The following is a 27,744-nucleotide window of genomic DNA, read 5'->3' on the forward strand; positions in this document are numbered from 1 at the left end:
GACAGAAGAAATACCATCAGACAGATGAATTTTAGTTGGTAGCTTTTTAAAAATTTCTTATTTTGAAATAATTGTAGACTCATAGGAAGTTGCAAAAGTAGTACATTGTCTGAGTACCCTTGATCCATCTTCCCGTGATGCTGACATCTTGTAGTATAATATCTAAACCAGGAAACTGACATCGGTTTACTGCTGTGAGTGGACAACAGACCTAATTCCATTTTCACCATTTTCCACAGGGATTTGTGTGTGTCTCTGCGTGTGTAGTACTATGCACTCTTATCCCATGTGTATGATTGTGTAATTATCTCCCCAATCAAAATGCAGAACTGTTCCAGCACCATGAAAGAACTCACTTGTGTTACCCTTCATTTCTGCAACAACTGCTTTGTTCTCTATGCCTACAGTTTCGTCTTGTAAGAATGCTACATATTGGGATCATACAGGAATCTTGGCATTGACTCTTTTTTTCAATATGTATTATGCCCTCAAGATTCATCCAGGTTGTTGTGTTTATCAACAGTCCCTTCTTTCTTATTATTGAGTAGTTTTGTATTATGTGGGCCACCCTGGTGGCTCAGGGGTACAGAATCTGCCTGCCAATGCAGAGATGTGGGTATGATCCCTGGGTCAGGAAGATCCGCTGGAGAAGGAACAAGGAAATGGCAATCCACTCCAGTATTCTTGCCTGGAGAATCCCATGGCCAGAGGAAGCTGGTGGGCTACAGTCCATGGGGTCGCTAAGAATCAGACAGGACTTAATGACTGAGCACAGACACAGATATATAGGGCTGCATTCCTTCAGAAACCCTTTCCTTCTCTTTTCCAGCTTCTAGAAACTTTGTTAGCTCACTGGTCTCTACCTCCATCTTTAAAGCCAGCAGAATAACATCTTCAACACTCTCCATGTGAGCCATACTTCCGACATCACATCACCTTCTTTGACCCAGACCCTCCTGTCTCCCTCTTATAAGACCCCAAGTGAAGGCAATCAGGTAACCTAGGATCATTTGCCCATCACAAGGACCTTAACCTAATCACATTTGCAGTCTCCTTTGTCCTGTAAATCAACACATTCACAGGTTTTCAGATTAGGACCTGGCCATCTTTGGGAGGTTCTGATTATACACCAGACGCACAGTATTAAAGCATTAGCACTCCTTTTGAACAAGAGCAAAGTATAGTCTAGAGATTGAAGAGGCAGAATTGAAAATAGTCATTTACTCTTAAAACAACTTTCACTCATGACAGAAGGGTACGCTGGTTTTAAAACTTCAGACATAGGCAGTACAATAAAAAAGTCATTCTTGAAAATCGAGGATGGGACTTCCCTGATGATCCAGTGGTTAAGACTCTGGGCTTCCACTGCAGGGGACATGGGTTCAACGCCTGGATGGGGAAGTTCCAAGTACTACATGGTATGGCCAAATAAATAAATAAATAAATAAGAAAATCAGGGATGATTCTGTGGGAAGACCACCACTATTAGTGACATTGCCTTCAAGTCCAGCAAAGAAAGACCAGTGAGCACGTGACTTGGTCTGGGAAATCCTACAAGCTTGGCTGCATGACTAGGAAGTCAAACTCAGTCATCTCCTCCTTCATATAATAACTGTTGTCAAGCAGCCCAGCAGTTATGTAAATGATTTATGGACATATAATCGATGACCTTTCAACCTGTCCTTTCTACAAAGCTGTATTTACTCCTTGGCTGTAACATAATTCTACATTGCTAATTCCCAAGCACTTTGGATGTCACTATTTCCCTCCATTCCTCAAGTTGAATGATCTTCCCAACAGACACACACACCTTCCAGCAGATATAACTTTGCTGTATGATCAAAGTTGGCAAGACCACTGCAGGGGGACCTCCATTGTTTTGTCTGCCTTCAACATCTTCTTCTTCTTCAGAATTTCCTTAGTTCTCTTTGTGGGGAGCTAGTCCTCCTTGCATGGCAACCAGCTAGTTCTAGTGGAGGCTGCCCATCATGGGAGACCATCTCCTCCTCTTGTCTGGACCACAAGATCGGATGCAGGACACCCTTGCTGGGGCAAAATGGCAACTGCCCTGTTGGCCAGGAGGCTCAGTTCAGTTCATTTCAGTTGCTCAGTCATGTCCAACTCTTTGCGACCCCATGGAGTGCAGCACGCCAGGCCTCCCTGTTCATCACCAACTCCCAGAGTTTACCCATACTCATGTCGGTTGAGTTGGTGATGCCATCCAACCATCTCATCCACTGTCATCCCCCTTCTCCTCCTGCCTTCAATCTTTCCCAGCATCAGGGTCTTTTCAAATGAGTCAGTGGCCCAGAAATGGACATATGACCATAGCCAGTCCAGTCATAGTTTTCTTCGGCATTTTTCAAACTTTGGCTTAGGGAGTGAGGATTTCCCTTGTGGGTGAGTAGGCTGTGGATGAGAACTTGACACAATTAGTGGCAATGCCCCCAGCTTTTGGAGAAGCTATTCTGAAAGAATGAAGCCAAACATGCAATGAGAGCCAGAGAGGCAGACGGGCTCAGCCAGGGGCCCCTGGCCACGTCTAAGTGACAGGTTGGAGCTGACCCTGAGTTGAGTTGCTTCCTGAATCTTCCCTTAGTTTGGATATGTGATCCTGCAAATCCTGTCTTTTGGACCAGCATCTTTGGGGTTTGTGTCATCTGCATCTACAAGGCTATTGACTATGACAATGACAGGTGTGGGATGCCTTCCTTTTCTTGCTCTATCCTCAACAGCAGGTTCTTTCCTGTGGATGCTTTCTTGCTCCTGCTTTTGGGAAACTTCTTCCAAAGTCACCTTTTGAAGGTCTATGTGACTGATGATGTTTCATGAGTAGGCACTTGCAGGCTAGTCATCCTCAAGCAGATGAATAGTGGGAGATCACGCCTTCAAGGCAGCATCACTTTAGAACAATCCTGTGGCCAAAGTGCCTCTTTGGCTTAAGATTTGGTCTTGGGTGTAAGCTGCCATTACAGGGTACATGTGGAGATTGTGTTGTGGTAACCAAAGCATGAGTGCGTGTGTGTGTGTGTGTGTGTGTGTGTGAGAGAGAGAGAGAGAGAGAGAGAGAGGGAGGTTGTGAATGAGTAAATGAATGCCTTAGGGACTTTGCTTATTCATACTCACAGGGCTTCCCAGGTGGCCACAGTGGTAAAGAATCTATCTGCCATTGTAAGAGATGCAAGAGACACGGGTTTGAGCCCTGGGTCAAGAAGACCCCCTGGAGAAGGAAATGGCAACCCACTCCAGTACTCCTGCATGGAAAATCCCACGAACAGAGGAGCCTGGAAGGCTACAGTCCATGGAGTCTCAAAGAGTCCGACACGACTGAGTGACTAAACGGCAACAAGAACAATTCACAGGTCAACACGTACAATTAGTCCAAGCTGGGCCTCCTTCCTTGGACTTCCCTGCTGGCTCAGATGGTAAAGCACCTGCCTACAATGCAGGAGACCCGGGTTCAATCCCTGGGTCGGGAAGATCTCCTGGGGAAGGAAATGGCAACACACTCAGTATTCTTGCATGGAAAATCCCATGGATGGAGGAACCTGGTAAGCTACTGTCCTTGGGGTCACAAAGAGTTGGACACGACTGAGAGAATCCCATGAAAAGAAAGGAGGGAGAAAAAACTTGACAATGGATTAGAAAGCAATAAACACTGTCTCTGAATTGTCCTACTAAACAATAGACTTTTTTGGACAGGCAGGCCATCCCCAGATTAAGGGTGACTCACTGGCTTGGCCTGGTAGCTCTTTATCTGCCCCACTGCCTTCATCTTGAACATCTGATGGAACAAACCTCCAACAGGAGCAACCCCATCCATGAAGAGCTCATGGCAAATTTGTGCTCTAAACTTTTTGGATCTCTTTTGGAGTAGGATCCTGGAATGAATCCCCGTCAAGTCTGAGACTAGATGGGCAGTCCTGTGAGCATGTAGTTCACTGCCTTGCATCTCCTTGAGGGGGCATGGCCTCCTCTGTCTCAGGGGAAGGAGACCTGCTTCTCCTTCAATGCTTCTTGCTGCTCTCGAGATAGAAAATGCTAGGACACCATGCCATCCCCTTGGGTTCAAAATCATGTGCCTCCCAATTAATTAAAGTTCCTCTCTTGACTCTCAGAGCCAAAACAAGTCCACAAGTGTGGGCTGGCCCTGATGACACGTCCCCTCTGCATGGTGAGGATAGTGTTCTTGCTCCAACAAGCACTGACATGAGGCAAGCTGGTTGCAAGGCTTTTCCTGTCTTTTGTTTTCCTTGCTCACAGGAACCCATGTTGACCTTGACTTGGCCTTCAGGGTATCATGCTTATGCTGCCTATGCTGGAGACTACCAATTCTGAGGATGAGTAGGTGAGTGAGAAAAAAAGCTTTGGCACTTTGTCAGGATATGTGTAAAGTACATTAAAAAAAACGGGGTGGTAGAAGGATACCATTCGTATTAATGGGTGAGCATTTTGAAAGGTGGGAAGGGTGGGGGTCTTGGAGCTCAGAAGAACAGAAGGGGGATCAGCAAGGGCGAGGGGAGGTAACTCAATCAGGGTCCCCCCCCCCACATTCCCCCTGAGTCATGCATGACAGGCCCTGCAGAGCAAGTGCCAAAGTCAGCTCCCAGCTTGGGGAAGCGGGGCCTGAACAGCGGACTGAGTCATACTTATTGAAGAGACCACGGGAACAAAAGCTGTCACTGGGAGCCTGTGCGGGGGCCAGCATTCACGCTGCTTTTACCACCCATTAGCAGCGTTTCTCTTTCCTCAAGTGGACGGGCTACGTGGGCTGTGGGTTAAGAAAATCAAACACAGGTCCCATTTTGCACATCCTCCTTCAGTGGGTGGGTTTAACCCCATAAACCAGGTGTGTTTGGAGAGACTGGCTTACAACTGGCATTTTATCTTTAACATTCCCCAGAGAGTGAGGTGGCTTCCCTGGTGGCTCAGGGTAAAGAATCTGCCTTCAATGCAGAAGATCTGGGTTCGATCCCTGGTTCAGGAAGATCCCCTGGAGAAGGAAATGGCAACACACTCCAGTATTCTTGCCTGGAAAATCCCATCGACAGAGGAGACCATAAGGTCACAAAGAACTGGAGACAATTGAGCGACTAAACAACAGCAACAAGACCAACACAGAGCGAGGCTCCGTGGGATTCAACAGAAAATGTTTGCACGATGAACCTGGATGATTGGAAAATGCTGATCATTTTAGGTTTTAAACTGTGGAGTCTCATTGGAGGCATGATTCTGCTCTTATTGTAGAGGATCTTTTTGCAAACTCAGGTCTAGCCCTGGGTGGAATCCTCTGGGGACAAGTAGAGGAACAAACGTTGACAGGGGGCCTTGGCAGGTTCTGTCCTGACACTGCTATGGGGCCTCAGGCAAATCACTTTCCTGGTTTCTCATTTTGGTGCTTTTATTTGAAAAGCAAAAATTTAGAAAGTGGTGGTCACCCATATTTCCACAATTCCAAATGAAGTACTGTTTACATGTTGCAGACTCTTGCCTTGTTTGTTGACCAAAGGACTGTCATGGGTGATGGCCAAGGTCCCTTCCAGCTTAACTTTCTCTAATTCTATGACTAATCATTCCACGTGTATGTGCAAAGTCGCTTCAGTTGTGTCCGACTCTGCAAGCCCGCCAGGCCCACCAGGCTCCTCTGTCCATGGGATTCTCCAGTCAAGATACCGGAGTGGGTTACCATGCCCTCCTCCTTCCTGACCCAGGGATTGAACTCACATCTCTTATGTCTCCTACATCTCCTGCATTGGCAGGTGGGTTCTTTACCACTAGTGCCACCTGGGAAGCCCAATTATTACATGGGTCCAGTCATAACAGAGATCAGAGCTGTCTCCTTGGCGCTCCCCCACCAACACCTATATTTTTGAAAAGTTAGTGGTAATATGTGGTTAACCATTAATACTTGTACAATACAGCACCCCTTGCAGCTTGATTACAAAGCAAGAATTCCCAACTTTTTTTGTTGACTCTTAAAAAATATCAAATTTTTATTATAAAATTTTAAGTGATTTGCAAATGATTGCTAGAAAATGATACCCCATGGCCTGAGATTGTTGTTTAGCAAAGCAGCTAAGTTGTGTCTGACTCTTTTGTGACACCATGTACTGTAGTCCACCAGGCTCCTCTGTCCATGGGATTTCCCAGGCAAGAATACAGGAGTGGGTTGCCATTTCCTTCTCCAGGAAGAATTCCCAACTTTGTAATGTGTTTATTCATCTTTCCCCTGAAGCCATGGGATTGGAGAATGGGTAAAGACGCCGAGTGAGGTTGACCCCTCTGTCTCAAGGGCTTGGAAATAGATCTTCCAGGCAAAGCCAGAGCTTTGAGAGTTGCTTGAAGTATCCATCTTTCCTCTTGGGATCCTCTTTGTATGAAGACGCTGTGCTTGCCTGGGGAAGTCTCACTGAAGAAACTGCAAAGGCTCTGGAATGTTTGTTCGTCCTTGGCCAGACTCCCAAGCTCCAAGATTTTTGTTTTTGGCCACACCGTGAGTCATGCAGGATCTTAGTTACCTGCATAGACCAGGAATAGAACCCACAGTCCCTGAAGTGGAAGCCTGGAGTCTTAACCACTGTACTGCCAGGGAAGTCCCTTCAAGATTTCAGTAATGTCCAAATTCTATGGTTTGGCTACACTTTTATTTTGTTAACTTCCTATAAACTACTGATGTCACAGACTTTTGTATCTCTGTCTTCAGGACTCCTGTATTTGCAAATTCAGCCTTTTCAGGTCACTATTAAACCAAGAAGCACCAAGGAAGTCTCCATGATACCCATCTAAATGCCTCTTCCCTACCACCTCTGTCACACCTTGGGCACGTTCTGACTCATTTGTTTTCATTATTAAAAAGACAGAGCTCTCTATATACTTCTAAACCAGAATTAGAAGAGGCCTCTAACTGGATAATAAACAGCCACCTTGGTCATGGGGTCCAGAGATGAGGAATCTATACTTCTGGCCACAGGACAAATACTCTCTGCAAAGAAGGATTCAGTTCTCTCCACAGAGGCTTTTGAAGGGCACTGTCATTTCTCAGTTTGCTACAGTTTTTGCATTTAAGGGGGCTTTAGGCACTTTTTAATCTAACTCTTTCATTTGACAAGGAGGGAAATAGGACCAGGTTTGTCCAAAGTAATCCTGATCTCTAAAATTTGTGAAAGACTTTAAAATGTGTAAAGGATATTGATGGGCTTCCCAGATGGTGCTAGTGGTGAAGAACCTGCCAGTGCAGGAGACATAAGAGACGTGGGTTTGATCCCTGAGTGGGGAAGATCCTCTGCAGGAGGGCATAGCAACTCACTCCAGTATTCTTACCTGAAGAATCCCATAGACAGAGGAGCCTGGTGGGCTCTGGTCCATAGGGTCACCGAGTCGGACATGACTGAAGCGACTTAGCATGCACACAGCTCAAAGGAGATAACATGCATTTGAATATGCATTCAACAACTCAGGTGTTCTTGGTTTCATTTTACAGGTGAACAGAGGGAACCTCAGGGCTATTGAGGCAGGACCCAAGATCAGAGGAACTGACCCAGAGGCCTGGAGCATGTCCACCCCCTCCAGGCCCATGTCCTGTCACTGCACGATGGTGCCACTTGAGAACCCAACCAGAAAACTGGTTTTCGCTTGAGAAAGAGAAGCCGCCAAAGAAAGGGTAAAGAGGTAGAGATGGAAGGAGAAGGACAAAAACAGAGTTCTCCAGCTCTCTGCAATGTATTTTCCTGGGCTCTTTCTATGTTACATTGTATGACTGTCATTGCCTGGTGAGGCAAATATGCCAATCCCCTTAGAATACAAAGACTTGGAGAGGTTAAAGAAACTTGATCTAAATCACAGAATCAACGGGGAAAGAAGAGGATCAGGAGTTGGAATATAGGTCTTCAGACTCCAGACTCTCACCTTCTCTACTGTTTCATGCTACCCCACATCTGTGAACTCCAACTCACAAAGATCTGGTTCTGATCAGGACACGAACAGCGGGTAGGAGGAGGACTTCAGTCCATTGAGTGGTGTCTGGCCCAGTGGCCTGAGGCTGGAATGTAAAGAACATACAAGAATACAGGAACTGGCAGGGGGGGTTGGATAAGGTGGGGGGAATTGCTGATCCGAGGAACTGGGGGCTATCTGGTCACAGGAGGCGCATCTGAAAGGCAGAGGGACCAGGGACTGGAAGAACAGAGGGCTGCAAGAGGAAGGGGAGGGGAAAGGGCAGTGCCAGCACATTGAAGAACAACCTCCAAATGGAAGAAAGTGAGGGGAACTGTGGCAGCTGGGGGCGGGGGGGATGCGGGCCTGGTGCAGGGCAGGGCTGCGTGGGAGCAGAGAGGATCTGCAAGCTGCCCTGTCTGCATCACAGGCATCCTGAGAACAAGTGCAAGCAGAGAGATCCGGCCCTTCAAGAACCACCTACCCAGCCGCCCCCACAAAGACATTACCCAATGCCAAGTAAGAGCGAAATGGCAACCAATTTAGGGCTCCCGGGGGATGAGCCAATATCTCTGGAGCATGATGCTGGCCACCTCTGACAGTTACCTTCCTCTTGTTGCATGGAGAAACCAGGGAACTGTTTGTATTGTCTGCAGTGCTCCATGGACAGTGCGCGGAGGTGTGATCACACTTCCCCTACTCGTTGCTAAGCAACAGCATTAAGATGATATGCCAGGCTGAAGCTCTGGGAGGTGTGTGTTGGAGGGTGTGCATGCTGGGGAAGAGTTGCAGAGTGGAGTGGAAAAAGAAATGGGCTCTGTGGATTTCATTTTAACTCAGGCATCTCGACAGGTGAAGTCTGGGAGAGCCTTGTCTTGTGGAGGGAACATGGAGTAGACTGCAAGACTCTGAATTGTGAGGAACCAATGAAGAAATCTGAGTATTTGCCGTATGAGAAGAGGACCGAGTTCTGTTTAAGTCTGTATCTCAAGAACAATATCTCAGGGTAGACAGTTCTCAGGCATCTAGTCTCACTAGTTGTCAACTTCCGGAATATTTCAGATTTTTTCCCCCACATGCTATTCAGTTCTCATTGTGTCCAGAGACCATTTTACTTATTTGGGGTCATTTTATCTGAATTGGAAGGGAAAGCGCCTTCTGCTTGTGAAGCTTGGAGCTTCTAGGTACAGGTTGCTGGTATGGAAAGCTGTGGAAGCCAGCAGAATGGACTGGTTCAGGAGAACAGGAATTCTTCATCTCTGGGGGTGTCTACACAGACTGGACAAGCATTTGGCATGAGAGCTTCTTTGAAGAGTGGCCTTGAGGGACTTCCCTTGTGGTCCAGTGGCTAAGACTCTATGCCCCCAATGCAGGGGGCCTGGGTTTGATCCTTGGTCAGGGAACTAGATCCCACATGACCCAACTAAAGAACCCGCATGCAGCAACAAAGATCAAAAATCCCTCATGCCTCAATTAAGACTTGGTGCAGCCAAATAAATAAATATTAAAAAAAAAAAAAAAAAAGAAGAGCGGCCTTGACGGAGAAGCAGGGGAGGCAGGGTGAGAGGCAGTAGGAACAAAGGCAGGAGAGATGAAAGGAAAGGCTGTGTTCTGAAAAGACTGGGTCAAACCAGCAGAAGGTAAGGTGGAATGTCATGGGCTGAACTGTCTTCCCCCCAACACACAAATTCACATATTATTGTCCTAACCCCCAGGACTTCAGAATGTGGCTGTATTTGGAGCTGCGACTTTTAATGAGGTAATTAAGGTAAAACAAGGTCTTTGGGGGTGGACCCTCATCAGCATGACTGGTGTCCCTATACGAAGAGGAAATACAGACAAGGATATGAACTGAGGGAAGAACATGTGAGGACACAGGAGAAGGTGGTCGTCTATCAGTCAAGGAGGGAGGCCTCAGAAGAAGCTAATCTTGTGAATATTTGATCGCAGGCTTTCAGTTTTCAGTTTCAGAACTGTGAGAGAATAAATGTTTGTTTAAGCTGCCTAGTCAGTGGTATTTGTTACGCGGCTGAGCTGAGGAATACAAGAATGATGAGAAGCAAGACTGAGAGGATGGACCAGAGAGAAACCAGTGGGAGTTTCTGGGGACATGAGAGGCAGGCTGAGGTATTCAAAGGGATTGTAGATGGGTTTTACTTTTTAAGTTTAATGAGGATGTTTCAAAACAGAAGTCCCACTTGGACAGGGGAAAGATGGGAGCCCATAAGTGATGAAGAGGCTGGAACCAGCTAAAAGGTCTTCTTTCTCATGGAGTGTTAATGTCTATGGCTGGCTTTGGCATTTTTAAGATGGCAACAAAATCACTCATGCAGGAGTGGAGAGCCAGAAAGGCAGGGCATCTGAAAACTATGTCATGCAAGGAAGAGGTGAAACAGTTCTTTGCGTGAAGCCTTCACCAAGAATCATGGGGTGGGCGGTCCCTATCTTTCAGGGCAGCCATATTGAAAAAGTCATGATCACAGCTGTTGCAGAGGGCAGTTCTAGCACTGGTGGGGGTGTGTTTCAGAGCTCCTTTAGCTCAGTGAATGGAAGAACCTTCTAGCAATAAGAGTTTTCCAACAACAATAAGTTCTATGGACGAGGCATTTCCCACAAGTGCTCAAGGGAAAGAAGAGTTTTCTTCACGAGTTTAGATTAGACAACTTCAGCAAGCCACCTGCTCCTTCCCCCAAATAATACTCTCATCAGCGGGGTAATCTCTGGTCCTTAGGGGTGCTCTGCTCTTCTGTGATCAGAAGAAACTCTCCATCACTTTTCTCATTACTCACAGCAGCATGGCCTGCAGAAGGCAAGTAGTTCTATAAGAACAGAGTAGAAATAAGGGTCCACAGAACCTCCTTCCTGAGCTCTTTCTTCCCCATCTGCAAGTGGGAAGTGGAAACTCCACGAGGGCCAACTGCCTATGACACCAAACGTGGTCTTGAGTGACCAGACTTTCAGTCGAAACTGAAATTTCAGAATTTCATTGCATGGATTTCTAAAAGATTTGTGGAGACCTTACTGCATCCCAGACACTTGAAGCCACTAGATAGGGCTGAGAGTGGATTGGAAAACAGGTTAGATTGTTTTACAGGGTTCACTGGAAGTCAGAAGGAGGGGAATGCCCACTGTCACCCAAGGCTTTGAGCTAGGAGACTCTGATGATGGGCAAGAGGAACTGAGGAAGGCCCCCTCAGGAGTTGTGTGGGGGAAAGATGAGAAGAATTTTAAAGGGTGAATAAAAAGAGTAAGATGCGGGGTTGAGGAGCATTTGGGTAGATGAAACAGCGCTTCTGGAAAAAAAAAGTGAAGTGAAACGCATTCAATTGTGTCTGCCTCTTTGCAATCCCATGGACTATACAGTCCATGAAATACTCCAGGGCAGAATACTGGAGTGGGTAGCCTATCCCTTCTCCAGCAGATCTTCCCAACCTAAGAATTGAACCAGGGTCTCTTTCATTGCAGGCGGATTCTTTACCAACTGAGCTATCAGGGAATCCCTTCTGGCAAAAAATGTGAGAGCAAATAGCACTTTGGGGGACTAGGAGTTTGGACCCCTGTGATGGAGTAAGTGGGACATGAGCCTCTCCTGCTTCCCAAAATTCCATCCCACAGCCTGGAGTTCTTGCTGAGACCTCCAGGGTCATGAGCTCCTGGCCCCTCCAGGGCAGCTGTTTCTACACTTTCATCTGATTCACCTGCCCTGGGATGCGTCAGCCCTTAGTTTGGTTGGATTTTCCAAGTCTGACTCATCCACATCTAACAGAACCTCTCTCTCTCTTGTTGACTTGTTTGATCAGGAAGTCCATGTAGGGGTTAACAAGTCTCATCGCCAGAATGTCCGGTCTGCAGTCTGCAGCCCTTCAAGAGCAGTAAACACCCCAACCAGGCTCAGTTTACCTTCACAGGGAGCAGGCATCTGTTTCATAATCTCTGTTCTCTGACTGCTCTGTCCCCAGCCCTGGGCAGCTGTCCCATGTGGCCTTGTTCACCATTTCCGCTCCCCAGACATTAACTTGGGGGTCCTGCTGGCAGGATGTGGCAGCATCTTGTGTTTGTTTAAACACATGTAAAGAATAAAGAGAGACTTCCCTGGTGGTCCAGTGGTTAAGAATCAGCCTAGCAATGCAGGGGACGAGGGTTCGATTCCTGGTCTGGGAACTAAGATCCCACATGCCTTGGAGGAACTAAGATCACGTGCCACAACTACTGAGCCCAGAGGCCACAGCTGGAGAGTCTGTGCTGCAAGGGAAGATCCACATGATGCAACAAAGACCCTGTTGGCTGTAACTAAGACCCGGTGCTGCTAAAGCAGTCAGTCAATAAATGAAAAGAACGATGAGATCTCTACTCCCTTAGGAGAGGGTAACAGAATTCCTCCAGGAATAAAGCTGTACTTAGAAATACATCTGCTATGGTCTGAATATCTGTGTTCCTCCCAAATCCATATCTTGAAATCCTAACTCACAAGGTGATGTACTAGGAGGTGGGAGATGATGAGTTCACGAAGGTGGGGCCTTTGTGAATGGGGTTACTGTCCTCATACAAGAGACCCCAGAGAGATCTCTTGCCCCTTCCATCATGTGAGGACACAGTGAGAAGACTTCTATGAACCGGAAAGCAGGTGCCCATGAGACACAGAATCTGCTGGTGCCTTAATCTTGGACTTCTAGGCAACAGAACTGTGAGAAATACATTTCTTCTACTAATAAGCCACTCAATCTATGGTATTTTGTTTTAGCTGTCAAGTGGACTAAGGTAACACTCTACTGCATCACTGGAGTTAGAAGGTGAAGCTCAGGGAATCTCGGCAGGTATGCTTTGCTCACTGTGTTGGGAAAGAATGGAGACAATGAATGGAAGGGGTGGGGTGGGGGGAGACCAGAGAATGAACGGAATGTTGTAGGATCTGTGTGTAGGGAACTGGGGAAGGGGACTGAGTTCTGGGCCTTGGGGTGACATGACAGAACAAGATCTGATGGCACAGAGGTGACCAGAGGCACACGGAAGTGAATCTAAAACTGGCAGAGATCATGGGCAGGCATGGGCTATGAAACTGGGGTTTCTGTCAACCGTGACCAGACAGGTGAGGCACAAGGGCCCCAGAGACACTTCAGTTACACCTACTTCTGTCTTCCAATCGTAGGTGCCATTAATAAGAGCAACTGCTCCATGAATGGAGTACTTGTTACATGCCCTGCACCCAGGCTGAGTGCTTTACATACATAAACATATTATGTATCCTTAATTTCTGCAGTATCCCTTTAAGGGAAGCACTAGCTGGATGACTGTTTGGCTGGGAGGAAAGCTGAGGATTAGCGACCACACAGCTGGGGAGTAAGGAGCCACACCTTGGGCACAGGATGCAAACCACTGCTCATTCCTGTTACCAGCGCTGCTCGCTGATGGACTGTCACTGTTTGTGTGCGAGCTGGGTGAACCTCTGCCTCCTTGGGAAACTCAACTGCCCCATGTTTAAGGGAGCAGTAATGTCAGACCCAAGCTTGTGCTGGGAAGTGGGTGAGGGCTGGGGAGGGGAGGATTTGAAGTGGTGGGGGTTGGTGGCACACAAATAAGGCAGCTGATATGCATGCCATTTTCCTGAGAAGTGAAAGATGGGGTCAAGAACAGAGTCCGGGAGCCCATTCTCCAACCTGAGGCCATCTTGAACTTAGTCACAGCTCTCAGAGGAACAAAACAGAGGGGAAAGGCCAGAAGGCAGGGGACAAGGTTAATGAATAATGTACATCTTGTAGAAGGATTCCCAAGGGCACCCCCCTGCAAACTGTGGTCTCCTCCCGGCTGATTTGTCATTTGTCATTGTTTGGTCTCTCAGCTGTGCCTGACTGTTGCGATCGCATGAACTATAGCCAGCCAGGATATAGGATTCTCCAGGGAGAACTGTCCATGGGATTCTCCAGGCAGGAATACTGGAGTGGGTTGCATTTCCTTCTCTCCAGGGGATCTTCCCGACCCAGAGATCGAACCTGAGTCTCCTGCATTGGCAGGCGCGTTCTTTACCACTGAGTCACCTGTCATTAGACAGTCGTAAATAAGCAGCAAAGGGCAGTGGTCCCAGAGATGTATGCGGGTCACCTGGGGCTTCTGTGATTCACTAGGGGTCCTCAGGGCAGGGAGACTAAACTCCCGGTGAACCTCAGCACCCCCACTGGAAAGGAGTGAGTTCTCTTAGCAAGAACTGCAAGACAGTGTGGGGGGAAGGCACCTATGTTGGGGAGTTTTTAGAATGTTGAGAGGGCATCATGGGGATTGGTTATATGCCAGCTGGATATCTGGAAGGAGTACTGCTGCTGCTGCTAAGTCACTTCAGTCGTGTCCGACTCTGTGCGACCCCTTAGACGGCAGCCCACCAGGCTCCGCTGTCCCTGGGATTCTCCAGGCAAGACTACTGGAGTGGGCTGACATTTCCTTCTCCAATGCATGAAAGTGAAAAGTGAAAGTGAAGTCGCTCAGTTGTGTCCGACTCTTCGCGACCCCATGGACTGCAGCCCACCAGGCTCCTCTGCCCGTGGGATTTTCCAGGCAAGAGGACTGGAGTGGGGTGCCATTGCCTTCTCTGCTGGAAGGAGTACAGGAAGGAGCAAAAAAAAAAAAAAAAAACCAGAAAGAAGAATCAATCATAAAAAGAAATTCCTGAGGCTGCCTTGAATGCCAAAGACAGCACAATTTTTTTTTTTGCCCAAGAAAAACATTCTTAATACAGCTCTGGGGGTGGTAGTTCCCTGAGTGATACAGATTAGTAATCAAATTAGTTTCAAGTTTCTGATGAGCCCATCAACAATGCTGGGACCTGGCCATATCAGCTCATGGATGGGGCTCAGCAAATGCCTTCTCTTCTCCATCACCTCAGTCTTTCAGGAACGGGGGCCCAGGGAAGGCCAAAGTAAACAGGTCTCAGTTTGTTTTGGTTTCTTTCAGACGCTCAGTGTGATTCAGCAAACACAGATTGAATTAGTCCTTTACAGATCCACTGAAGGGCACGTGGGCCATGCCTGTGATCTCCCAGGTTTCCAGTCTAATTGGGAAAGACAGTGTTATGGACAGAGTGTTTCCTGTTATGGACAGACAGGCCTTCCCACTGCCCCACCCCCCTCCACCCCACCCCGTCCTTATGTGAAAGCCCTAATGGGTCATGAAACTGTATTTAGAGATAAGGCTTTTACGGAAGCAATTCAGGATAAATAAGGTCTTAAGAGGCTTCCCAAGGTGGCGCTAGTGGTAAAGAACCTGCCTGCCAATGCAGGAGATGAAAGAGACATGAGGTAGATCCCTGGGTCAGGAAGATCCCTTGAATAAGGGCATGGCAATGCACGCCGGCATTCTTGCCTAGAGAATATTCCTGCATGCACGCAGGAGGCTGTAAGGGTGGGCCCTGGATGGATGGAGTTACTGTCTTTATAAGAAGAGCAAGAGAGCCCGGAGCATGCCCTCCTCCCTCCCTCTCTCTTTCTCCCTCTTCCACTCCCTCTGTCTTTCTTATACACACACACCCACCAAGGATAAAGCAAGAAAGGGCACACAAGAAGGTGGCCATCTCCAAGGCAGGAAGAGAGTCCTCACCAGAAACCAACCATGCTGACCACCTGACCTCAGCCTCGCAGCCTCTAGACCCATGAGAAAATAAAGGACTGCTGTTTAAACCACTCAGTTGAGTTTGTTATGGACACCTGCACCGACTCAGGGCACACACATAATAAATAACAAAACAAGGCAGGAAGAAAGTGCTAGCAGAGCCAGGAAGAGGGTGCTGGGGATAGAGAGGATGGTGAGCTGAAGCCAGCCTGAGGCTGTGGACAGGAAAGGCGTCATGTCAAAGTCAGTGGAGATGCGGTAGGTATTTCAACCTCGGTGGGCATCAGAACCATTTGGGGAGCGTTAAGGACAAAACAGAGCAAAACCAAAAGGGGGATGAGATGTCTGTGTGGGCCTGACTGCAGACAGACACCGGGGTTCCAGGGGAGCTCTAAGACACACCCCAAGTAACAGAGTGGTCACAACACACAGATGGTCCCCAGGCTAGCAGCATCGCCATCGCTTCTAAACCTGTCAGAAACGCAGAGGGGGTTGGAGCCCAGTTGTCTGTGCTTTTGAAAGCTCTCCAGCTGATTCTGAGGTGGCACTGGCGGTTGACCAGCACCACTGTCTGGAGGACCTAGGTTGCTTCCGCCCTGAAAGTTCTCCGAGGTACGTGTCCTGGGGTTGGGAAGTCCTCTGCCCACTTGCCTCTTTCAGCAGGTTTTTCACATCCTGCTTTATCTGAACTCCTCTGATGTCCCTCATTTTCACCAGTATTGGAGACCATTTCTAAATAAGGTAGTTTTTCCTCTGCCCTCTTCCCTAAAACCTCCTCTGTCTGTACAAGTGTTTACTGAGCGTGAGTTTTGTAGCTTGACATTTGCTGGAATAGTGTCAGGGGCAGGAGGCGAGGTCCCCGCCTTCCCCCATTCCATTGAACAAGGCGTGTACTTGTGAAAAAATAATTTTATCTCAAGATAACATGTGCCTGGCATAAGTGGAGGGTACAGCCAAGAGCTCTGGAAGGAGGGGGGCTCGGGGGAGGTGGAGTGTGAGATTCCATCCTATGACAAATCTCTCTGCCCACCACCCCCACGCAGAGTCTTCCGGTCCTGAATATCCTATGTGTGCAAGCATGCTCAATCTCTTCAAGTCGTATCTGACTCTTTGCGACCCTACTGATGGTAGCCCACCAGGCTCCTCTATCCATGGGATTCAATCTCCAGGCAAGAATACTGGAGTGGGCTTGCCATTTCCTCTTCCAGGGTACCTTCCCGACCCAGGGATCAAACCTGCGTCTCATGTCTTTTGCATTGGCAGGTAGGCTTTTTACCACTAGCACCTCCTGGGAAGCCCTGAATATCCTATACATCCCATAATACCTGTGGGACACCCTATTCCAACTGGAGGGGCCAATAAGGATGCCAGGGCTTTGCAGCAGGCATCCTCTCCTAGATTCCCCATTCCTGCAGCTTGAGTCTCACCCACTGCACCTGCCCACTGAAGGCAGGCTGGTTCCCCTTGCCCTGGCCAAGCCCCTCTCTGTCCACTCAGCCCCCTCCTCACTGCATGAGGATGGATGTCCAGGGGAAGAAAACGAGAAGTAGGCTCTTTCTCAGAGCCAGCCCTGCGGGCCAGCCCTCACCACCACTGTCTCTGGCCAGCCAGCGGTGTGGGGAGCTGCGACACCCAAGCTGATGACGGGAACTCCAGGCCATTGGCATGGCGCTGCAGGCAGCCATGGCCATGCCCCAGAAGTGCCTGTCTACAGGTCTCTGAGTCAATCCTTGTCTGCACTTGGCACAAGAGTCACTCTGGTCTGGGGCCAGAGTCCTCTTTCCCAAAACAAAAATCTGACTCGCTTCCCTGCTCGAAAACTCTTGTGGCTACACATCCTATAGACACACTCTCTTATCTCTCTTGTTGCTTCTTGTTGCTGGAGAACAAAGTTCAGTGCCAAGCGGCCATAATAAAGTGCCTCTCTGCATCCTTCCAACTTTATTCCCACTGCTGTCTGGCCAGCTCCAGCCTCCCTGAGCTGTTTACAGCTTCCCAGACCGTCCACACTCTGATGCCTTGTCTTTAAATTTGCTGTGCTCTCTGCCTGGTGGGGCGCCTCCCTGCCCTTTCTCTGGCCAGTACACTCCTACCCATTCTTCAAAACCCTGCCCAGCATCACCTCAACAGTATAGCATTGTTAGCCTCCCCGGATACCGTGGGTGGCTCTGGGTTTTGTGTATCCACAGCGTTTGACTGTCATCTCGCAGCCCATCTGGTTTCACTGCGGTTCCTGCCTGGTTCTTTCATCTTGAGGATGTTCTCTCGTGCACCCTGGTAACCCTGGCACTGTGCCTATCACCTGGCCCAGGGCTGGTACTAAGTGATGAGGAGCTGGGCTTCAGATTCACCATGTAACACTCAAACTGATCCCATATCCTTAAAGAAGGAAACAGCATTTCAAGGAGGAAGAACACAGACTCTCCTTCCTTGCAGAGGTTTAACATCAAGATAAACAATCACATGGCGGGTGGGAGGGGGAAGAGAGCCTAGACTCAGTGCTGCCTCAGCAAAGAAGTAAGGACTAGATGTCACTGGAGGATGCTGGGACCCTGCCTAGAAATGGACTAAGTGGTGGAGGGACTTCCCTGGGAGTCCAGTGGTTAAGACTTCACCCTCCAATGCAGGGGTTGAAGGTTCAATCCCTGGTTAGGGAACAAAGATCCCACGTGGCAAAACAACAACAACAGCAACAAAAACATAAACCAGAGGCAATATTGTAACACATTCAATAAGGACTTTAAAAATAGAAAATATACTTTTAAAAGAAAATATCCATGGTTGAGTCATGTCAATGTATGACAAAAACCACTATAATATTGTAAAGTAATTAGCCTCGAACTAATAAAAATAAATGAAAAAAATAAATAAATAAAAGAAAAAAGAAAATAAAGTGGTGGGAAGGGACCCAGGCTTTGCCTGATTTATCAGATGTGCTCCCCATTTCCCTTAGAACCACCATCTGTAAAGGAAGGGGGGACCAGGCCCCATCAACACTTCCCTTCATCACCCCTTGCTATAAACTGCTATAAAGCTGTAAACAGTTCTCTGATCCCAACTCCAACCATACACACTCCAGCAGAACCGCAGTCCTGCTGGCCCAGGATCCCTGAGCTGTTCACAGCCTCGAAAACTGGCCACACTGTGGCTATCCCTCTGTGACTGCTGTGAAGGTCTTTCTAAAGAGCAGTCTCATCCATCACTGATTTCCCCTCCGGGGTCCGGGCCTCTAAAAGCCTCCTGTCGAGCTTCCATCCCTGTCTGTCACTTCTTCACACGTCTGGCCACAACTTCCACTCCGGTCCTCCTGCCAGTCAATCTTCCTCTTTCCCTTCCTCACTCTTACAGCAAACCTGGGCGTCCCAGGTGGCGCAGTAGCAAAGAATCTGCCTGCAATGCAGGAGATGTGGGTTCAACCCCTGGGTCAGGAAGGTCACCTGGATAAGGAAATGGCAACCTACACCAGTATTCTTGCCTGGAGAATCCCATGGACAGAGGAGCCTGGTGGGCTACAGCCCCTGGAGTCAAAAGGGTCAGACACAAGTGAGCGGCAGCGGCAGTACTCTAAACGCAGGAGGGCTACATGCTCCGACTCATGTGTGTCTTAAGAGAAGACCAGAGGGAAGTATGCAAGGGGCAGTCTCTCTCCGAGGAGTCTGCTGGTGAATCACCAGGGACTGTGGTTTGTGAGATGGTCAGACCATCCCACCCCCGAGAAGCGACGGAGAGAAGCCTCCAGGGCTAGACACCCCAAGTCCTCACGCTAGTAGGAAGAACAGTGGTGGACTTGGATCCTGATCAGGGCAAACCGGAGAAAACCCTTGTACCACGTCATCTCCCTAAAGGTCCTGCTCCACCAATGCGTAGCCCTCAACCATGTGGTCCTGTTACGTGGTCTTTGGTTTCTCAACCACTTTCAGAAACCAGGCAGACTGTAGTTCTCCCATTTTAAAGAAGGTGAGAAAGACTGTCAGGCAACAGAAAATCTAGTGTCTTGTTTCCAACTTGGAACTACAAGTTTTCCAAAAAAGTTAATAACTTATATACGATTCTATCGAGTATAGACGAAAGACCAGGGCTGGTTTTCTCCATGAGAATAAAGAAAGAAAAAGGGCCAGACTGGTGTGGCTGCTTGATTGACTGTCTCACCAGCTTGCATTCCTTCTTTTGTTCATTCATTCATTCCTAAAGTTATTTGTCCATTCATCCATCCATTCGGTCATCATCTATTTTTAAATATCACGTGTGCTCTTTCCCTCCCCAAATTATCTGTCAGAAAACAGGAAGTTTGTATTCTAGTCCTTATGGAATCTTTCATTTTATAGGCTGCTTTCATAATCACCCTATTTTGAACAAGCTGGGAAGACATATTTGTTTGACGCCACTACAATAAATGTTAGTTTGGGCTGTTTACAAAGGTCACCTGATAGAACTGTTTTAGAAAAGAAGCATAGGACTATAATATATTATAATATAACACATAATAATATAATATATATAATATAGCATATATATAATATAATATAATATATATAACATAGATTTCACTTACAGTAATGTTCTTAAAGTTTATTTCCATATTATAGTACTATAATATAGATTCAGAAACTTTATTTGGGGGCACAGCCTCATAATTACAAGTGTTGAATTTTGTAAAAGACCATTTTTCAAAAAGCAATGCACTAAGTAGTTATGCTCTAGACATCAAAAAGAAATATCTTCTATAAGGTTTGATTAAACATTTTTCCAAAGTGCTGTATGAATGGTCAATAAATACATGAAAAGATGCTCGACATCATCAATCATTAGGGAAATGCAAGTGAAAACCACGCCAAGGGACCACTTCATGGCTACTAGGGTGCCTAAAATCAAAATTACGGACAATAACAAGAGTTCCAAGAATGGAAAGCATAACACATTGCTGATGGGAGTATAACACGGTGCAGCTGCTGTTGAAAGCAGTTTGGCCATTACTCAAAATGGTAAACGTAGTTATCACATGACCCAGCAATTCTACTTCTGGGTTTATAACTAAGAGAAATGAAAATATAAGTCTATGCAAAAACTTGTACATGAATGTTCCCAGCAGCATTACTCATAATGCTCAAAAAGTAGAAACAACTCAAATGTTCATCAACTGAGGAACAGTTAACTAAAATGTGGAATATAGAAATAATGGACTATTAACTGGAAATATAAAGGAATGAAGGACCAATACACCCTACAGCGTGGATAAACTTTAGAAACATTCCTGTAAGTGAAAGAAGCCAGTCACACAAAGACCTACGATGTTACATGATTGCGTTTATATGAAATGTCCAGAATAAACAAATCCATAAAAACAGAAAGTAGACTAGTGGTTGCCAGGGACTGGGAGGAGGGGAGAATGATGAGTGACCACTGACAGGGTGAGGTTTCTTAGAGAGTGATACAGATGTCATGCAATTCGACAGCCATGATGGTTACACAAATCTGTAGATGCAAAATTCACCAGACTGTACATTTTAAAATGATGAATTTTATAGTATATGAATTCCCTCTCCAAAAGGCTGTTACTAAAAAACACACAAACATCTTCTGTGTTTATAAGAAATAGCCAACTCTTTTTAGACTGTTGGGACGGCGATACAGGCCACAACACAGAGAGCTGATTCAAAAAGTGAAGAGGACACTGGTGTCAGGATGGGACTGAGATGTTGACTGTTTCGTAAACAGGGAGAGTTGGGGAAAAGCCATACTTTAAAGTAATATATTATTTTATATAAATAGCAAGCACTTTAAAATGTGTGTCTCTAAAATTATACATTAAATATTTTGAAACGTTTGTGTGGCTCCTCTGTCCACGGGATTCTCTAGATAAGAATACTGGCTTGTGATGCTGTTTCCTCCTCCAGGGGTTCTTTCTGACCCAGGGACCAAACCTGCATCTCCTGCATTGGTGGTCGGATTCTTTACCATTGAGACACTTGGGAAGCCCATTTTGAAATGTTTACATATTTACATTAGCTGTGTTGTACACAGCCCTCCTTATCGGGAGACACATGTGCCCAGGCATGAACCATGTATGTATCAAACGCCAACTGTGTATCAAACACCATCTGTCCATCTCACTCTCAGTAAAAATGCTGAGACCTGCATTCTGACCTCCACAGAGCCTACAGCCTAGTTCACCTGGATTAAAACAGAGCTTAAGTTGGATATCATTCCTTCAAAAATCTATAAAATTGATAACAAAGCCCTGTGAGTCGTTCTTAATATCTGGTGGAAGGGTACCATAAGTTCCTTCGAGCTTAGATGAAAGCTTCGGATTTTCTTCTCATAAACATGTGCATTTCCTCAGAGGTGGAAATTATGCATCTTCTCCAAGGGTGTTCATGTATGCAATCCCCCCTCAGCTCCTGCAGTACACACGCCATGCCCCAGATTGCATTCCTCACTTTGAGTTCATTCTTCACTGAATGCACCTGAATCTAGACTCGCTGTCCACTCTCTCTGTGTTTAAACACATAAACAATGAGGACCTCAGGAACTGGAGGCCTGGAGAGGATCCCAGATGATCCGGGCCCCTCGAGATGCATGGAGGGACCTGCCCTCCCGGCTTGAACTTCGGGAAGCTCTACTGTGAGCTGCTTTACGCACTGGGCTTTCCCCTGAGGTCCATGTTGAATAAGATATCCTCTGGTTAACAACTCCCAAACCCCCCTTATTGTAAGTACAAATAAAAACCCTGAGGCTTGAAGAGGCCCACCCAAGTGATTCACCCAAGGTCAAGTGACAGGGAGGTGACTGAGCAGCCACTTCCTGGGTCTGCTCCCAGGCAGCGCTCTCTCTGTCCCCACGCCTCTCCCCAGGAGTCAACCCAGGCTGGCCACTAAACGTTTAGCAAACAGGTGCAGGAAGAGTTTTCCTAGACAGAGGGTCAGGTAGAGAAAGAGGGAGGAGGTCCAGAGGCCACTCTGGGGACCACAGAGAGTCACCCTCTGGACAGCCCTGTTGCAGCCACCACGACAAGCTCCAAGCCTGTGCACAGGTGGGTGGAAGTCCAAGTGGCTAAAACTGTGGCTCTCATCATTCAGGATCTCCTTATCACTCAGGCCCTCAGTGGAGGAGAGACTCTTTTTCCAGCATCCAAAGCCCGAATCTTAAGTGAGATTCTCATTACTACCATGTACGTACTCCTGAACCAACCACTTTGCCAACCTGTGCCTTGCAAGTCTCTCCTGTATCCCCAAAGTGACTTCACCCTTGACCAGAGCTTCTGGTCTTTTTTCCTACTCCCTGACTTTCTACTGTCACTCAGCCTGGCTAGGATGATTTCAATAAGCAGGAAAATGAGAGGGAAAAGAAAGCAAGGATCCAGTGGATTAGAGACAGGAGCAGCTCAACAAAGCGATTATCAAGCTCTAAATCACTCACTTCCTCTCTCTGGGCTCTGGAAAACCTGTACATTCCCTGAGAGGCCAGGATTGCATCCTGACCTCAGGGGGCTGGCGGGAGGGGGGAAGGGATGGTGGGTGGACATGGAGAATGCAGTCCTGTCTGTTGCAACAGGCTGTTGTGAAGCCCAGCACAGAGAAGGACAAAGATTGCATCTGGCCCCAGGGAGCCAAGCCAGATGAGTGTGTAGAGGGGGAAGCTGGAATCTCCAACCCTTGGAATTTGAGGGAGTTTGGAAGGACAGACGAGTGGGTGGGGCTTGGCCTGAGCCCTGGGGGAGGGGTCTGATTGAAGAAGGGTGAAGGGGCTGGCAGTCCTGGCAGACAGTCCAAGAGGATTTGGGCAGAGGTTTGGTTTGGACATAGATTTGATGGGGACCAGTAAGCAGACCAGGCTACTTGGGGTGAAGGGCTTAGTTTGGAAAGTTGGGGAAGTTAGGAGAGAAGGTAAATGGAGGTGAGATTACAGAGGGTATTAAACAGTAAATGTAAGGGATCCAGATCTGCCCAGAGGCACAGGACCTTCCGAGGAGCCTAGAAGCAAGGAGAGGCAGTGAAGTAACATCCGGTGATAGCAGGTAACATGGCTCAGACTAGAGTAGGGGCATGGGAAGGGGGAGGAAGGAATGAGAGTCATGAAGAAAGAATTTGCAGGATTAGTGATGGGTAAGATGTGAGCAGAGGAGAAAGGGGAGATAACCCAAAGTTTCTGACTAGGAGAACTACAACTGTGTGCCCAGGAGAACTGCAACTGTGAAGAGGAGGGGAGCCAGAAGGTGAGGCTTTGGGGTAAGAAAACAGCAAGTTTTATTTTTCAACCTGCATCACTGAAGATGAGTTACTCAAGTGGACATCTCTTACAGTTTCTTGGAAGTGGAGAGCTGAAGCAAGGGAGGAGGACCAGGCAGGAGGAGGGAACCAGGAGTCATCTGAAGTGACAAGGGTGGATTGGAGGCGGTAGATAGAGCTGCATGCCTCTCCAGAAGCCCGCCATTACAAAGCTTGCCATTGGATCTCGAGACAGGATGACAGTGCATCTCCACCAAAGCTTAGGTCCGCGGGAAATGGCTTACATGTGAAGCAAGAACGTGGAGGAAGGAGAAGATTAAGGGGAATGACAAATTACTTATATAACCTAAACAGTTTGATGCTCCCATAAATGCTACATCTTTTAAATCCACGTCAGGACCAATTTCAACTCAGAGAACACAGAAGTCTCCGACTAGCCAGCAGACACTCTCCAGGACCTGCAAATCATCCCAGATCACAGAATTCATCCAGACTCTTGAGGCAGGAACTGCTATAATAGACTCCTCCATGCCCCTCTTTCCAGGTCAAGCTCTCTTCTTTCTGATCTACTTTATACACTGCTGCCCAAATCTGATCTTTAACCCTTTACCTACGTTCAGAACAAAGTCCAGTGGCTCCCAACAGCCTGTGGAATCACGTCCAATCCCTCAGCCACCATGTTCCAACCTTATCTTATTCTCCACCCTTATCTTAATTGCCCTTTGATACTCTTGGCTCCAGCCAAAATGAGTCATTCAAATCATGCCTTCCAGTCTCCCTCTTATTCATGCTCTTTGACCACAACCACCATCCCATGTTTCCAGGGTCATACTCTGGACATCTTTTGAGAGCTTTTTCAAATGCCACCTCATCCAGGAAGCATTCCCAGACTCCCAACACAGAAGAATTCTCTGTTCTCTGACCTCATTGTACTTTACTGGTGCCTCTTTTATGGAACCAGAAGTCCCTATCTGGTCTCACAGTTATTTATCTTTATGTATTATGGTCAGAAATATCCCCTAGAGAAGGGAATGGCTTGCCCACTCCAGTATTCTTGCCTGGAGAATCCCATCGACAGAGGCGCCTCTAGTCCATAGGGTCGCAGAGAGTCAGACACAACTGAGAGACTAACACTTTCACTTTCATTATGTCCCTAAGAAGACTGTAAACTCGTTGAGGAAAGATACAATCCTTCAAACTCGGGGAAAGAATATACTCTGTGAGTGACAAGGGGGCTGAAGGAGGGGAGAAATGTTGAACAAATGCCAAGAATGAGTCACAAGTGAGAAAACTCAGGCTTTGAGAGGTTACATAACTGGTGATGTCATCCAGGGAAAAAAGTGACAGATCAAGACTCAACCCACGGGGATTCCCTTGTGGTCCAGTGGGTAGGAGTCTGCCTGCCAATGCAGGAGATGTGGATGGGTTTGATCCCTGGTCTGGGAAGATTCCACATGCCATGGAGAAGCTAAGCCCATGCTCTGCGACTACTGAGCCTGGGCTCTAGAGCCTGGAAGTCACAGCCACTGAAGTCAGGGCACCTGAGAGCCGGTGTTCTGCAACCGGAGAAGCCACTGCAATTAGAAGCCTGTGCACCTCAACTGGGTGAAAACCCTCACAGCAACAAAGACCCATAGCCAAAAAATAAACAAATAATAATTAAAAAAAGACTCAACCCACGTCTTTCTGACCCATACTCTTCATCTTTCCAGGAATCACGCCTGGGGTGTCTTATGGGGCAACGTCACACAAGTTATGTGTTTCTCTCAATGACCCTATCAAACTTGTGGTACTATTTCTTCATTTTGAATGAGAAGCGAAGTTACTTTGCCTGAAGTCACACAGCTAGCGATTGGAAGAATCTAAACCAGAGCCAGGTCTCCCGACCCCTGACCGTTTTCCCACTCACCCAGGCTGACATCTGCCAGTGCTGAGCTGGGGACTCGAGAACTTCAGCTGGGGACAGCCACTCACAACTGCCTCAATGGGCATGGCCGTGTTTCAGCGCCTGGTGTCTGTGTCAGAGCAAACCACAGGTAAGCCGATGCTGGTAAGGGCATCTTCGAAGGTGCTAGAGTATCAGCTCTCTGGTTACCTGCCGGAGCAGGAGCTAAGGGTGGGAAGAGCGCACACCTGAGCCAAAGAGAGAAGAGCTGGGTTCTCACCCTCAAAGCTCCTGAAGAACAAAGAGACTACTTAAGGCTAGAGAGGAAGTTGGGGGGTTGTTGAGGATTAGAAACCCGAAAAACACGTGATGCTCCAAGTGACACGGACCAGAGGAGGGACAGTTCTCTCACTGGTGGGAAATGGTACCCATGCTCTCAGAAGAGCAAAACCTGAACTCGGGGTAGAATTCCCAATGGGCCTGTTAGGGGAAGCACACTGACTGAATCCGCCCACCCTGACCAGGCACCATAGTAACCATCTGTGTGTGTTATTTTACGACAGGAGGTCCTGTCTTAAACTAATAGGCCACCCGCACCCAGAAGAGTTGGGGAAAAGTCAAAAGGAGGTGCCACGTGTCCAACTACCTCCCAGAATCCTTTTTGCTGACGTCCATCTTGGCTGAGCAACGTGTGAGCCACCAGGAAGGACCCTGAGCCAGAACGACTGGCCAGAGACAACCTAGAAACAAATCCCATCACCATAAAACCTGAGACTGTGAGTCAGGTGGCAGAGCAGTTCTCCTGGGTCCTTTTACCCTAATGCTGTCTGCCCGGGCACCCCTTCCCAATAAAGTCTCTTGCTTTCTCAGCATGTGTGTCTCCTCGGACAATTCATTTCCAAGTGTCAGACAAGGGCCCACTCTTGGGCCCTGGAATGGGTCACCCTGCATGTGTCCCAGGGGGATTGCAACAGCTGGGGAGTCAGAGAGCCAGCTGGAAGACCGTCAGACAAAAAAGGGGCGTCAAACAGAGTGCCCTCAAAGTTGTTGGGAGAATTGGTCTATTCAAAGGGAGGTAGTCCACGAGACAAGAACTAAACCCAGGAGCAAGCTCTCAGCACCAGGCCAGTGGATTCCTTGAGCTCTTGTCTAGGCAGTGATGGTGCCAGGTCCTGTAAGGGAGAATTTCAGGACATAAAAGGGAAGAACACAGAAGAGGAGGAAAATGTTAGTGGATGGTCACCAGGATAGAAAAGGGGAAGGTTCCCTTCCAAGGCACTGGAGGTGGTTGATCTTGGTTCTAATCACACTGACTGGCTGCCTTTAGTGCTGGGTAAGGTCAGAGCTAGGTGGGGTCTGCAGCCCACCCACAGCCCACCCAGAGGGTCACTTGGAGACAAAATCTTGCACCACTATCAACCCACTCCTCGGGTCTAGGTAAAAAGTACATCGGAGCACACAGTTTCCAGCCTGCTCTCTTAATCAAACCATCATCATGAGTAATAATTATACCCTGGGAAACAGCAGAGTGACTAAAAAAGCTGCGCCCCTCCCCCAACATCACCCCCTCACATGGCTCAGAGCTTTGTGCTGGGTGCTGAGCGCCCCGGAAGCTGAAGCTGCCGTTTTCTCCTGTCAGCCCTCTGGGCGCCTTCAGTGACCGTGCAGGCTCTAGTGTCTGATGCGTGGGAGTAGAAAGGTGCTCAGCTGGCTAAAGAGCTGATCCGGCCCCTGCTAACAGAGTGAACTGGGGGCAGGAGTAGGGGGTATGGGTTGGGGGCAAGACGCAAATTCTGTCTCATATGTGGTTGCATGTTGGTGAGACAGTTCATGTGAGAAGATGACTTCTGCCCCTCGGAAGAAGGCCTTTATCACCAGGAAAAAAAAAAAAAAAACTCCTTCCCCATCAGCTCAAATTAACTCTAAATGTGAATACAGAATGATAAGGAGAGCTGACACTTATTGGATGCCTACCATGTGCCTGGTAAAGGACATGGAATGTCTTACGTACAGTCAAGGTGATGAAGCTGGTGCATAAGTCCATCTGGGAGATGAAAACACTGGACTAGTCCATCCAAGTTGGAGGGCCTCCCAGGTAGCGCTAGTGGT

The 27,744-nt window shown here is 47.7% G+C and overlaps 1 protein-coding gene, 1 long non-coding RNA gene and 1 other non-coding gene across 4 annotated transcripts in view; 1 reads left to right on the top strand and 2 right to left on the bottom strand.

Annotated features, from left to right (window-relative positions):
* PTK2B (protein tyrosine kinase 2 beta) overlaps window positions 1–27,744 on the bottom strand; it is a 133,134-nt gene that overhangs the window by 99,688 nt on the left and 5,702 nt on the right. The window lies entirely within an intron of this gene.
* Window positions 3,408–3,479, top strand: TRNAC-ACA (transfer RNA cysteine (anticodon ACA)). Its single transcript has one exon. It is a non-coding gene; the product is annotated as a tRNA-Cys (tRNA).
* LOC139032461 (uncharacterized) lies at window positions 20,810–27,228 on the bottom strand. The gene is made up of 2 exons (XR_011485013.1): window positions 25,660–27,228; window positions 20,810–24,029 (listed from the first exon to the last, which is right to left on the bottom strand). It is a non-coding gene; the product is annotated as an uncharacterized lncRNA (long non-coding RNA).

Source organism: Odocoileus virginianus, chromosome 31 (genome assembly GCF_023699985.2).
Source record: "Odocoileus virginianus isolate 20LAN1187 ecotype Illinois chromosome 31, Ovbor_1.2, whole genome shotgun sequence".
Taxonomy (NCBI): Eukaryota; Metazoa; Chordata; class Mammalia; order Artiodactyla; family Cervidae; genus Odocoileus; species Odocoileus virginianus.